Source organism: Lissotriton helveticus, chromosome 5_1, assembly GCF_964261635.1.
Source record: "Lissotriton helveticus chromosome 5_1, aLisHel1.1, whole genome shotgun sequence".
NCBI lineage: Eukaryota > Metazoa > Chordata > Amphibia > Caudata > Salamandridae > Lissotriton > Lissotriton helveticus.
In genome coordinates, this window is record NC_136065.1 from 273,623,229 (window position 1) to 273,637,054 (window position 13,826).

The 13,826-nt window shown below is 50.5% G+C and overlaps 1 protein-coding gene and 1 long non-coding RNA gene across 3 annotated transcripts in view; one reads left to right on the forward strand and one right to left on the reverse strand.

Moving 5' to 3' along the window:
• The window catches only part of LOC144754427 (prostaglandin G/H synthase 1-like), a 512,735-nt gene that overhangs the window by 267,260 nt on the left and 231,649 nt on the right, over nt 1-13,826 (forward strand). The gene's annotated exons all lie outside the window — the stretch shown is intronic.
• LOC144754428 (uncharacterized) overlaps nt 1-13,826 on the reverse strand; it is a 246,776-nt gene that overhangs the window by 880 nt on the left and 232,070 nt on the right. Inside the window, exon 4 of one of the 2 annotated variants that reach the window (XR_013594722.1) lies at nt 10,546-10,660. This is a non-coding gene — a long non-coding RNA (uncharacterized LOC144754428). Of the gene's footprint in view, nt 1-9,710; nt 10,661-13,826 lie in introns of those variants that run through there. The other variant, XR_013594721.1, reaches the window with a different exon arrangement.

Below are 13,826 nucleotides of genomic sequence, written 5' to 3' on the forward strand. Positions count from 1 at the left end.
TTATTCTTACCTAGGATGTGAGCTATACAAAAGGGGGTGGTGGTGGACGGAGCATCTGAACCAATCAAACACTCACACCCAGTCAAAAGATCTGGGTTTAAACTGTTCCCATGAGGCACAGGGTCAGACTGATTTGCATATGGCCATGTCTGAACTGGGGTGGCTGAGTGAGCTAAAGAATGGGGATGGATTAAACCCAGATCAGTTGACTGGGGGTGAGTGTTTGATTTGCTCAAACGCTTCGTCCATCATCCCCTTTTGTATCGCTTTGTTCGCCCGAAGTGTGGCAGGCTATGCTCAGACGTGAGTCCCTTGCTCACTTGGCCACTGGATTCAAGATAGCCTGGCTGATGAGGATTATGAATCCGAAACCGGTCCCAGGATGCTTGTTTCCGGTCCAGGGAAGACATGGCTTGGCAGTTCGGGCTGGACTGTTCCCATGAGGCACAGGGTCAGACTGATTTGCATATGGCCATGTCTGAACTGGGGTGGCTGAGTGAGTTAAAGAATGGTGATGGATTAAACCCAGATCAGTTGACTGGGGGTGAGTGTTTGATTTGCTCAAACGCTCCGTCCATCATCCCCTTTTGTATAGGATGTGAGCTAGGCGTGGTGCAGACAGGGCTGGCTTTGACAGGTGGGTCGCTCCCTCTACCTCCGCGCAGCCCCCCCCCGTGTCACGCTGCTGCCTCCTGCAGTCTGGTCCGCTGACTGCTGCTCCGCTCCTTGCTGACTGTTGGTACGTGTCTGTACTGTGCCGGTAGTCCGTTTTTGTACCCCTTCTTCTTTTGTACCCCTTGCTGATTGTCCCCTTGCACCCCTTCTTCTTTTTGTACCCCTCGCTCTCTGTGACCGTTCCCCTCCTGCCCCCCCTTGCCTTCTGTTTCCTTCCCGCTGCTCGCGTCCCCCGCGGCCCCGCCCCCTCACTTCCCATTGGCCTCCCCGCTCCTGCCTCCCATCTGCTCCTCCCTCCCTCACTCATTTGGAGGCCGTGCAGCGGGCGCGCCCAGCGGGCGCACCGCTGGCGCGCCGAAGGCAAGCCTGTCTGCGCCCGTCCGCGCCTGGACCGCGCCCAGCACCAGGACCCCCGGTCCTCGACAAAACGAGCCCACCTGCCCGAGCTACGACGCCGCCACCCTCCACGCACTCAACACCGGCCAGACCCCCGCCTGCCACCGAGCCACCCCGAAACGCACCCACGGACCCTTCACCTGCCTGGCCTGCAAATTCACCTGCCTCTAGACCTGCACCGCACCCACCAGGCCAAAGACCAGCGACAACCACCTCAAGTGCATCCTCCTCAACACCCGTTCCGTCCACAAGCACGCTGTCGAACTCTGGAACCTCCTCGACACTACAGCGCCGGACGTCGCCTTACTCACAGAAACCTCGATGAACGCCTCCTCAGCCCCCGACATCGCCATAGCCATCCCGAATGGCTACAAAATCACCCGGAGGGACCGCGCCAACCAAACAGGAGGAGGCATCGCCATCGTCCACAGAAACACCATCCGCATCACGACCAACTCCAACGACAGCCTCACCGCCGCCGAGCACCTTCACTTCCAGATACACACCGACCCCAAGACCACCCTCAGAGGTACCCTCATCTACAGACTCCCGGAACCGCGCACACAATTCAGCGAAGCCATCACTGATTTCATCAGCCCGCACGCCCTCACCTCCCCAGACTACATCCTCCTAGGAGACCTCAATTTTCACCTGGAAAACAACAATGACATCAACACCATCACCCTGCTGGACAACCTCGCCAACCTTGGACTCAAGCAACTGGTGAACTCCCCCACCCACTACGCCGGCCACACGCTTGACCCAGTCTTCTCCTCCAGTAACCACATCTCCTTCAGCCACACCACCGGACTACTCTGGACAGACCACAGCTGCGTCCACTTCAACTTCAGGAAAACGATGACCCACCACCACCAGCAACAGGCCCCCCGGAGATGCTGGAGCAAGATCACCACTGACCAGCTCACCGCCTCCCTGAGCCAGAACCCTCCCAACAACACTACAGACCCCAACGCAGCAGCAGCCCGCAACCTCACACAGTGGCTCACCAACAGGGCCGATGCCCTTGCACCACTGAAGAATCCTCCCATCAGACTCGGCAGCAAGAAAGCCTCGTGGTTCACCAACGACCTCAAATTCCAAGCAATCCTGCCGTACCTTCGAGACAGCCTGGCGCCAAGACCAATCTACAAAAAACATGACGGCCCTCAAGACCGCCATCCGCAAACGCCACCAGCTGATCCGCACCACCAAAAGGACAGCTTTCAAAGAACGACTGGACAACAACACCCACAACAGCAAGGAACTCTTCAGCATCGTCAAAGAGCTCTCCAACCCCAGCACCAGCAACAACGACATAGCGCCCTCGCAAGACCTCTGCGACTCACTCGCCTCATTCTTCCACCACAAGATCGCCGACATACACAACAGCTTCGGCACTGAGACTGGACACCCAACCACAGAACCAACGCCCCCACCGCCACCCTCAGCACCTGGACCCCCGTCAGCACTGAAGACACCACCCGCGTGATGAACACCATCCACTCTGGCTCCCCTGCCGACCCCTGTCCTCACCACATCTTTAACAAAGCCGACTCCATCATTGCACCCCAACTCCGGAACATCATTAACAGCTCCTTCCCATCTGCCACCATTCCAGAGAGCTTGAAACATGCGGAGATCAGCGCCCTCCTGAAGAAGCCCACTGCGGACCCCACGGACGTTAAGAACTTTCGCCCCATCTCGCTCCTCCCTTTCCCAGCCAAAGTCATAGAGAAAACCGTCAACAAACAGCTCACCACCTTCCTCGAAACAAACGGCTCCCTTGACCCATCGCAGTCCGGTTTCCGAGCAAACCACAGCACCAAGACCGCCCTCATCGCAGCTACCGACGACATCCGATCCCTGCTCGACAAAGGGGAAACTGTTGCCCTCATCCTCCTCGACCTATCAGCCGCATTCGACACAGTCTGCCACCGCACCCTAACAACCCGCCTCCACCATGTCGGGATCCAAGGAAAAGCTCTGGATTGGATCACCACCTTCCTCTCCGACCGAACTCAGAGAGTCCGCCTCCCCCCCCCTTCCGCTCAGCGGCCACCAAGATCTGCGGCGTCCGTCAAGGTTCCACGCTCAGCCCCACCCTCTTCAACGTCTACATGAGCCCCCTCGCAGCCATCGCACACCAACACAACCTGAACATCATCTCCTACGCTGACGACACCCAACTGATCCTCTCCCTCACCAACGACACCGCCAAAGTCAGCCTCCAGGAAGGAATGAAAGACGTCGCAGAATGGATGAAACTCAGCCGTCTGAAACTTAAGTCTGATAAGACGGAAGTCCTCATCCTCGGGCCATCACCCTCCGCCTGGGAAGACTCCTGGTGGCCCCCCGCTCTGGGCCCCGCCCCCAAGCCCACGGACCACGCACGCAACCTGGGCTTCATCCTGGACTCCTCCCTCACGATGTCCAAGCAAGTCAACGCCATCTCATCCTCCTGTTTCAACACCCTGCGCATGCTCCGAAAGATCTTCTGGTGGATCCCCATCGAAACCAGAAAGATGGTCACCCAGGCCCTCGTCACCAGCCGACTGGACTACAGGAACGCCCTCTACGCCGGAACCACAGCCAAACTACAGAAAAGACTGCAGCGCATACAGAACGCCTCCGCACGACTGGTCCTGGACATCCCCGGCACAGCCACATCTTGGCCCATCTGAGAGACCTGCACTGGCTCCCCGTCAGCAAGAGGATCACGTTTAGGCTCCTCACCCACGCTCACAATGCTCTCCACGACATGGGCCCCAAATACCTCAACAACTGCCTCCCCTTCTACACACCCACCCGCCAGCTCCGATCCGCCAGCCTCGCCCTCGCCACCGTCCCACGGTTTCGCAGAACCACCACCGGAGGAAGATCTTTCTCCTACCTGGCGGCCAAGACCTGGAACTCCCTCCCGACCCATCTGCGGCTGACCCAGGAGCATCTCTCCTTCAGGAAGCAACTCAAGACCTGGCTCTTCAAGCAGTAGCAGCACCCCCATCCCCCCCTCCCCCCAGCGCCTTGGGACCCTCGCGGGTGAGTAGCGCGCTTTATAAATGCTATGATTGATTGATTGACTTGACAGACTCTTGAGCTTTGGACTGGGGGGGCTTCTTGTTTGGTATTGAAATAGGTGAAGGGCCATCCATGAACAAATCAAGAGAATATCACAAAAGGCATGTATGGAAATGCGTCCATTACATATTATCAAGGTAAGTCAATGTGAAGTTTTGTACCTAAATATACTTACATTGACAGTATTGTCGTAGTGAATATTTTGGCTACAATAATTTTGTTGTACGGTTTTTAAAATTCAATAGGTTGCTAGAATACCTTGGGGAAGAATAAGAGCCAAAGTTGAGAAAAGCTCACTAGTGGGAACATGCCCCCAGATTCATCAAGAACACATTTTGCTATTCCTTAATAGCGAAAAATACCGATTCGCTATTAAGGAATAGCAAAATGCTATGCATCAAGAAATCACTACAAAAATAGCGATTTCTAATAATTCCTTAATTGCGACTCGCAAATTGCGAGTCGCAATTAAGGAATATCTCCCCATTCATTCCTATGGGCCTAGAGGCCCATAGGAATGAATGGGAAGACAATCTCAATTTGCTAATCGCAATTAGCGAATCGCAAATTGAGATTGAGATTTCAAGGGTGCAGGGGTGTCCAAAGGACACCCTGTTGCACCCCTGAAATTGATGTGTGCACATATGTTGCGCACACACATGCCCTTAGGGCATGTGTGTGCGCAACATGAAACTTTGAAAAAGTTTTTGCAAATTACCATGAAGATGTACTTCATGGTAATTTGCGTGCCCTAATAGCGAATTCGCTATTTTTTTCACTTTCATGCATTGCATTTAAGGAATCTCAAGAATTCCTAATTAGCGATTTTTGCATTTGGGATGATGCATCCCAAATGCAAAAATACCGCTTGCAAAGGGCCAGAATCTGGCCCTTTGCGAGCGGATTTAAGCTTGATGAATCTGGCCCTTACTTCCTACAGATTTGATGAAGGGCAGTGAGGAGGTTCAGGGAAAGTTATAGGAGACAAATAACCTTGACATTACAACAAACCATGTAGTGCCTCTAAGAGGACAACCACAGAAAATAGTGGGGATGTCCTTGATTCTACTTTAGACCTTGCAGCCTAGTGACTTCTAGGATTGGGAGTAGGTAAATGTTTAGGCCACTTACATTCGTGGAGAATGCTGCCAAGATTGCAAGGCCTTTCACTGTGCATGTGTCAATGGGCATGACTTTCACAGGGGGCAGGGATTCCTCTGAATGCAGGTGTAGTGAATGGCAGAACCCAAGGGTTTCCAATGGTGGCCCTAGGACCCTAGCCCCCACTCGCAAGTCTCTGGGGCACACTGACAGTGTACCACCTCCATGTCACGCATAATGAAAGTTCATCCTACCAGCTTCTTTGCCTGTATGCGAACATTTTTAATATGGCACAACCACAATGGTAAATGCCTTTCTCATTTGCATGTAACCATCCCTTATGGAGTGAAGGAATCGCCGTGTGAACGAGATGTGTGTTGGCGTGGTCAGAATTACACAGGGTGTTGCACGAGTATCTGCAGCCCCCACAAAAAGTGAGCAAGCATTCATTGTGCCTCATGGGCTCTTTCTATAGTAAGGCCCCAAATTTGCAATTGCATTGGTATGTGCTGTTGAGTTAAATCATAACACTTAAAGTGGATGTACTGTGGCTTGAGAACAAGCCTTTAGTGGGAAAAAAGACATCAAGATTTCTGAATCGTAAGGTAGTAGGGTGAGCAACCTATGACTTAAAAGTCCGATATATGTTAGGAATATGGAGGGCCACTGATGCCAGGGGGAGGATCGAATTATTCAGCAGGGTTGAATTGTGCACCAAGAAAAAGAAAAGGCATGTTCGGCAGCTTAATGCAGCAAATATTGTAGTATTTATTTTCTGGCCAAAGGTTGCACCTCATTAGTTTCCCCTTTGACACCCAAAGACAGAAATAACTACACAAAGGTCTTCAGTCAACCTTTGTGAAGGGCCTTCCACTGCAAGACAACACATGTTGCCGCATTCTTAGTAACCTTTGGCCCTTTTTATTGGCTGACAGCTGCGGATTATGCAGCATATGATGGATTATGTGGCAAATTGGTCAACTCCATAGTTATGCGGTCAATACCATCACTGCTCAATTACGTAATTCCTGTGGCCCTGCGTATTTGTTGCTCCCGAGCTAAATCACTGTATGCTAACTGTAACCAAGTAACTGGGAACGTAACCGATTAATGTTATCAAACATAAAGGAGTTGCTGCGCATTTTGAAGAATTAAAAGATTTATTATACCAATAGAGATAGTGTACTACAGGGGTAGACTCTTGTATATTACTGCATACTGGAGAGGGAGGAAGAAGATAACCAGTTACAGTATGTGCCAGCAGCTTTAGAAATCTTGGCCGGTATTTGAACACGTTGTTTTTCGAGATATATGAGCATCTGTCTATTGCCGACCACCCACTTAGCATTCTGTATCCGAACACTTTGTTGCTCGCTTCAGATCAAGATTATTGTCCTACTCTTAGAACGTTTGTAGAAACCTTAAATCGTTTTGATTTTCTTCTGGTGTTACCATTGCTCTGACTATGAAGTCTGAATAGCAGGACTGGCTACCAATATGTCTTCTACTTCTCAATTTTAGATCAGTTTTGTTGTCTTTCCAAAATATTCCTGACATGTGAGTGACATATCAGAGCGGAAATGCTGTCAGTTTAATTGTGCCCACACCCATTTCATTCGTGAGATTTGAATTCATATTAATTGAGCTTTTTTTGTATTTCAAACTTTAAATTGGGGGCTGCAGTTCATTCCAGTCACCAGTGATCAGTGCTCAATGTTTTCCTTGTACCCATCTTTCTTTGGGACGCAATGAGTCTGTTGCATAGCTCATACTAGGGTACTGGTGGCTACTAGTTTTGCAGCAGTCTCTCCAGGTGATTGATGGCAGTCATGCGGTTTGTCTTCACATATCCAGTAAAACTACTGTTAAGGTAGCAAGACCGGCTGAGTGAACACGTCATCAATGTAAATAGAATCAGTAGTGGTACGCCAGCAGAACACGAGTATCTCTGCCTGTAAGTCCACAGGATGTTGCCCAACCTGACGAGGCCTCTATTGCGCCTGGGAAGGGCCAGGCTCCCTCTCTATATCCGCTTGGTGTAATATGGGGCTTATATTACAACTTGGTCAGGGCTGCTTTTTCCTGCCATTTTGGTTCTGGCCACAGCTTATATTTATCCACAACCTGCGATTTACTTTTTTTAGTCAGTTTTTTAAATTCTATTGATACAATAGTTAACCTAGTAATATACACATATTCTCCATGTGAATCTATCTAAAAAGTCATGGTAATATGAGACAAAGGAGTAAACATTTTGTATATACTACCTGACAGATCTTCAGTACTGATAGGGGTCATTATTGTTGTTTTGTATTTTCATACATCTGAGCACTTGATTGGATGCAGGTTTATAAAGAGCAAAAACCAGGCAGTAGGGTCATAGGCATAGAGGACCACCGCCTTGAGTATTTTTCAAACCCTTTCTTTCTCTAACCTTAATTCTGAAGAAATGCTTACCAACATCTAGAATTATTTTGGGCAACTCTGTCCAGGGTACTAGCATCAGTGAGTCAAGGCACAAACACCTGTGAAATGTATACTTTCAGAAACAGACAAACCAGCATGGTGGACTGTGTAGGATCAGCACAGGAAACCACCATGATAGCCTTTCATGCACAATGATGGCATAATTATTAACTGTGGAGAACTGACGAAGAAGAGGACGTCTCAACTTGGGGAGTGCTGCCGATTACTCTAGACTAAGCGGCTTAGTAGGAGAGGTCCTTGGCCAGAGACCATCCTAGAGGATCTCACCAGCCCAAGATTATAGAGAATGTGTTCCTCTAAGGGTTGATGATCCAGCAAACACAGAACGAAATTTTGGAGGAGCTGTATGGTGCAGCAATCCAAGACCGGATCAGAGCACCTTTCTGGTCACTCACGTGTAACATGAAGATGCTTCTTGTTAGGCCTCATTGCAAATCCAACGCCCAAACAAGTACTCATGCTGTAGTGTGCTACCTGTCTGATTGTGCGCTTAGGCACTTCGCAAGTGGCAGGAAGCACTTTACAAATGCAATTTTATTTATAAGAAAATGGGCACCTAGTGCAAGCCATGGAAGGTGATGCCTGCCAGCATACCCCAAAGAACAGGCTGGTGAAAATGCCAATTTAATGTTCTGTAGAATTCGGCAAATTAAGCAGCACCAAGCCGAGAATGTGTGCAAGTCTGCCTGCCCCCTTTATACGGTCAGTGTTTGTACTGTTATCAGAGATGATCAATCCTGCAAAGGCATTTGGAGGTTAGCCAAGCAGTTATTTATTTCACAGCCCTCGGCAGGATGCTGAAACCTGCAGGATCCTTCCTGTAGTTAGCAGTGAGGGAACTCCCAAGCGCTTCTGCTGGAAAACGTTTTTTAAATTTCGCTTTGGAGCACACACTTTCACATCATGAAGTCAAAGAAGTCTTTTACCACCCTGGGCTTGGAATGCAGAAACGTAAGTAATTGCCTCAGCAGATGGAAAAGTTGCAAAAGGTTTAGAGTAGGGTAGAAAGTTTGACATGGAAGACTTTATAGTGGAACAGCTAAGGTCGCCTGGGCCATAAACCTGAGCCAGGGCGGGGCCCAGGAGGCAGGGAGGATGAGCGATTCCTGTTTGGGCCACTGCACTGCTGGCCAATTGTGCTACTGTGAAGGGATAATGCTCATGGCTTCTATGGTAGACACCTAAGTAGAATTTGCTTTCACTGGAGCCCAACTTGTCCGGCCCCTAGCTGCGTCCGAGGAGAACTGGAGGCCCCCGCTATGCCCACTTGATGTAACATGGAGCTTGTTACAACTTGGTGCTTTAGGCTCCCAGTTTGTTCCTTACCCTGACTTATTCATGTGCCCTTTTTAGGTCTCACCTAGCTTTGCAGTGCATGCGCTACTCGCTCTGCGAGGCCTCTTGTAATCGAGGAGATTTTAGAAGTGGAGTGGAAGCTCCGCCCATCATTTTTATTGCCGGGCGTCATCCTTTATGGTGAACGCTCACTTTCTATTTGAAGTGAGTCTGGTTTGTTTCCTCCCTGTCTCTTTTTTGGCTCGCCCATCCGGACTGGATCGTTTGCTCGTGGCGTGACACGGGGTCTCTTAATTAGTCGCTAAGCTCTTTTTTCTTGTATTACAACAATGGCAATGCCCTGCAGAGGAGTCCTTCGTTGTGCGCTCTACTATTGCAAGGGCGCTTGCGCTTACCCGGGCGCTGAATAACATGAGTACCTAACGATATCAGGGGCATACCAGGTGATACTTTGTAACCCCTAGCCCAAGAACTGAAGCAAAGACGAATGCTGCGGTCTGACTTATTGATTTAAAAAGCAGTCCTCTAACCCGCTTAATTCTGCTAACCAATCCACTTAGCACGAGTCCCTCTGTCCTCGCTATTTTTATCTGGACTCTCGGCAGCCATGCAATCTCCCGCGTGGTCTTCTAGAGCTGCTCACGCGCACAGAGTACTTTGGCCTGGCACTCCCCCAAGTCCCCTCTTTCTACTTGTTTTACCTACGGCCATCCCTTGCCCGGATGAAGTCTCCCTCCCTCCTTCAAGTCCAGTATTGAGACCACACCAATTTGGGAAATTTTGGATTTGGGGGAGTAACCCCCCCCCCCCGGCCGTATTTATTACAAAATTAAAAAACATTTATTAACATTATTTACAATTACGCAGAAAGGCCAGATACATTGTTCGGCCGATGATGTCACATGGCTAACCTTAACTCTAATACACATGACACTCCTACTGTAAATCTAACAATGCATATATACACTTTCTGCGTGTCCCCTCTAGAGCCTACGGCAAGGTCAATGACTGGCAGCCTCCTGATCCCCGCAAACTACGAGAAATTACTATGCCGGAGTCTGCTTGCGCAGGGGATACAGCTTATCGGATAGATATTTTCCACCGGGTCCCCCCTACGCCCTGTGCCTTAACTCCATAACGAGGGCTGCAGAAACTCTGCATGGCTTGCGCAGGGGGTACAGCTTATCGGACACATATTTTCCACCGGGCCCCCCCTGCGCCCAGTGCCTTATACTCCATAACGGGGGCGGCAGAAACTCTGCATACTTGCGCCCTGATGCTCATGCGGGGGTGGCCACAGGCCCACTGGGAAGAAAGACCCCCCGACCCCCGCACCCCGACAGCCTACCTACCGGTTGTCACTGCCCCTGGAGTTAAATGTTTGACCGCTAAGGACCGAAGACTATGCTTACCAATCATGACCTTACCGCCTGACCGGAGACACAAAACTAAATACGACATTTGTAACTGGTATCAAATAACATGTACTGACATTTATTCAACATTACATACTTCAATTAGATAACTCTGTCCTAAATGGTTCTGTTCTTGACAAGTTCATACATGTTGACACTTTTATTATAAATTCACCAAACATCGCATTGACATTGAATATCTGCTGGGATACCTGTAATGAAGTAAAAGAACAAAGCACACATATCAATATTACTTCCGTCTCCAGAGATACCTGCAATAAGCTGTAAATTAACATAGTGAAACGGTTACCGACAGACATCATTAGCTTAATCATCAGTCTTACACTAATGCTATCACCCGAGACATCTGTAATAAAACTTTTTAGAGAAACGTTGAAATACCTCCCTGACCAATGCGTTTAAATTACCTGCCTTAGGGGATGGTGGGTGGGGAAAGAGAAATTACGGGCCGCTGGTGGCCCGGGTGCTGCGTCCGTGGGGAGCGTAGGAACAAGAGAACGTTCCGCTCCCCACACCCCCTTTTAACAGGGGGGCACTGGCCAGTCTAAACTGGTCTGTCCCTGCTGTTGTGTGCCCGTGTAAACCGGAAATACTAAAGTGCTTCCGGTTCACCCCGCCGTAGCCGCCCACTTTAGGCAAATGGGGGAGGTGGGGGTGGTCCCCCCCTCCTCCTTTCTCCCAGGGACGGGCTCGACCGCCATAAGGGCGGCGGGCACTATTCTAGTGCTGGGCCTTTTCATATGGCCTGCCACTCCCCCAAGTCCCCTCTTTCTACTGGTTTTACCTACGGCCATCCCTTGCCCGGATGAAGTCTCCCTCCCTCCTTCAAGTCAAGAATTGAGACCACACCACTTTGGGAATTTTTGGAGTAGGGGGGAGTAACCCCCTCCCCCCCCCCCCGGCCGTATTTATTACAAAATTAAAAAACATTATTTATTAACATTATTTACAATTACGCAGAAAGGCCAGATACATTGTTAGGCCGATGATGTCACATGGCTAACCTTAACTCTAATACACATGACACTCCTACTGTAAATCTAACAATGCATATATACACTTTCTGCGTGTCCCCTCTAGAGCCTACGGCAAGGTCAATGACTGGCAGCCTCCGGATCCCCGCAAACTACGAGAAATTACTATGCCGGAGTCGGCTTGCGCAGGGGGTACAGCTTATCGGACAGATATTTTCCACCGGGCCCCCCTACGCCCTGTGCCTTAACTCCATAATGGGGGCTGCAGAAACTCTGCATGGCTTGCGCAGGGGGTACAGCTTATCGGACAGATATTTTCCACCGGCCCCCCCCCTGCGCCCAGTGCCTTAAACTCCATAACGGGGGCTGCAGAAACTCTGCATACTTGCGCCCTGATGCGCATGCGGGGGTGGCCACAGGCCTACTGGGAAGAAAGACCCCCCCCCGATGCCAAATACGTTTTGCGACCACAAATGCTGTTTATCACTTTAGCGTCTAATAAATATCATCTTTCATCTACATATCGCCACAAGTTAAAGCACATCACATAAAGAAAACAGGCTTAGTGCTTTAAGTGGGCCGGGTCTGGACCGGTGCTCCGCACCAGCAGTCCTTAAAAGCAGGTCCCGAGACATGTCCCTGTTGGCCTCTCCATTTTTACCCTTAGGGTGGCAAAAAATAAATAAAACTTAACTCTGCAATACTGGTTTTTGATGTAAGTTAAATAAGAATTCATTTTCTCTTTTGACATAGTCAAAAATGTAAGAGTTTAGAACTTTTATAAAAAAAAAAATTTCAGTGCAAACATGATGTTGAGCCCAAGTCGGGCTCGAACCTACTTTTTCTGCTCCAAAGGCGGCAGCTTTAGCCTTACGCACGATCACACACAGTTCATGTGCGACGGGCGCGCGCTCCCCGTTTGGCAGCCTGCGGCCACTGACAACAGGAAAGCGCTTTGATCTATATCACTCCCCTCTCCCACTCCCTCCTCCCACTTGCTCCTGCTGAGCCTCACAAAGTGGTTGCATCTCAGCCACAGACTTGCTCGCACGCATTACGTTAAAAAACATTTTACATTCACACGGAGCCTTTCCTATGCAATTTCAAAGGTTTCCTACTGCGCTGTCACACAAACACTGCGCTTCCTCACACACATACTGTGCTCCCTCACACACAGACACTGCCTTGCCTCACACACACTGCGCTGCCTCACACACACTACACTGCCTCACACACACCACTGCCTCACACACACACTGCGCTGCCTCACACACACAGCAATTTCTCAAACTAGCAGTCACACACTGCTGTGTCACTCACACTTTCCTATCACACACACACTGCGCTGTTACACACAAACTGCACTGAGACACACACTGCACTGCCTCACACACACATGCTGCGCTGCATCACACACACACTGACCTGCCTCTCACACACTGCGCTGTTACAAACTGCACTGAGACACACACTGCACTGCCTCACACACACACACTGCGCTGCATCTCACACACACTGCGCTGCCTCACACAAACTGCGCTGCCTCACACAAACACTACACTGCCTCACACACACACTGCGCTGCCTCACACACGCACACTGCGCTGCCTCACACACACACACTGCGCTGCCTCACACACACACACTGCGCTGCCTCACACACACACTGCGCTGCCTCACACACACACTGCGCTGCCTCACACACACACTGCGCTGCCTCACACACACACTGCGCTGCCTCACACACACACTGCGCTGCCTCACACACACACTGCGCTGCCTCTCACACACACTGACCTGCCTCGCACACACACTGACCTGCCTCACACACACTGTGCTGTTACAAACTGCACTGTGAGACACACACTGCACTGCCTCACACACACACTGCGCTGCATCACACACACACTGCGCTGCATCACACACACACTGCCCTGCCTCACACACACACTGCCCTGCCTCACACACACACTGCCCTGCCTCACACACACACACACTGCACTGCCTCACACACACACTGCATTGCCTCACACACACACTGTGCTGCCTCACACACACACACTGTGCTGCCTCACACACACACACTGCGCTGCCTCACACACACACACTGCGCTGCCTCACACACACACACTGCGCTGCCTCACACACACAGCGCTGCCTTACACACACTGCGCTGCCTCACACACACAGCGCTGCCTCACACACACACTGCGCTGCCTCTCACACACACTGCGCTGCCTCTCACACACACTGCGCTGCCTCTCACGCACACTGCGCTGCCTCTCACGCACACTGCGCTGCCTCTCACGCACACTGCGCTGCCTCTCACGCACACTGCGCTGCCTCTCACACACACTGCGCTGCCTCTCACACACACTGCGCT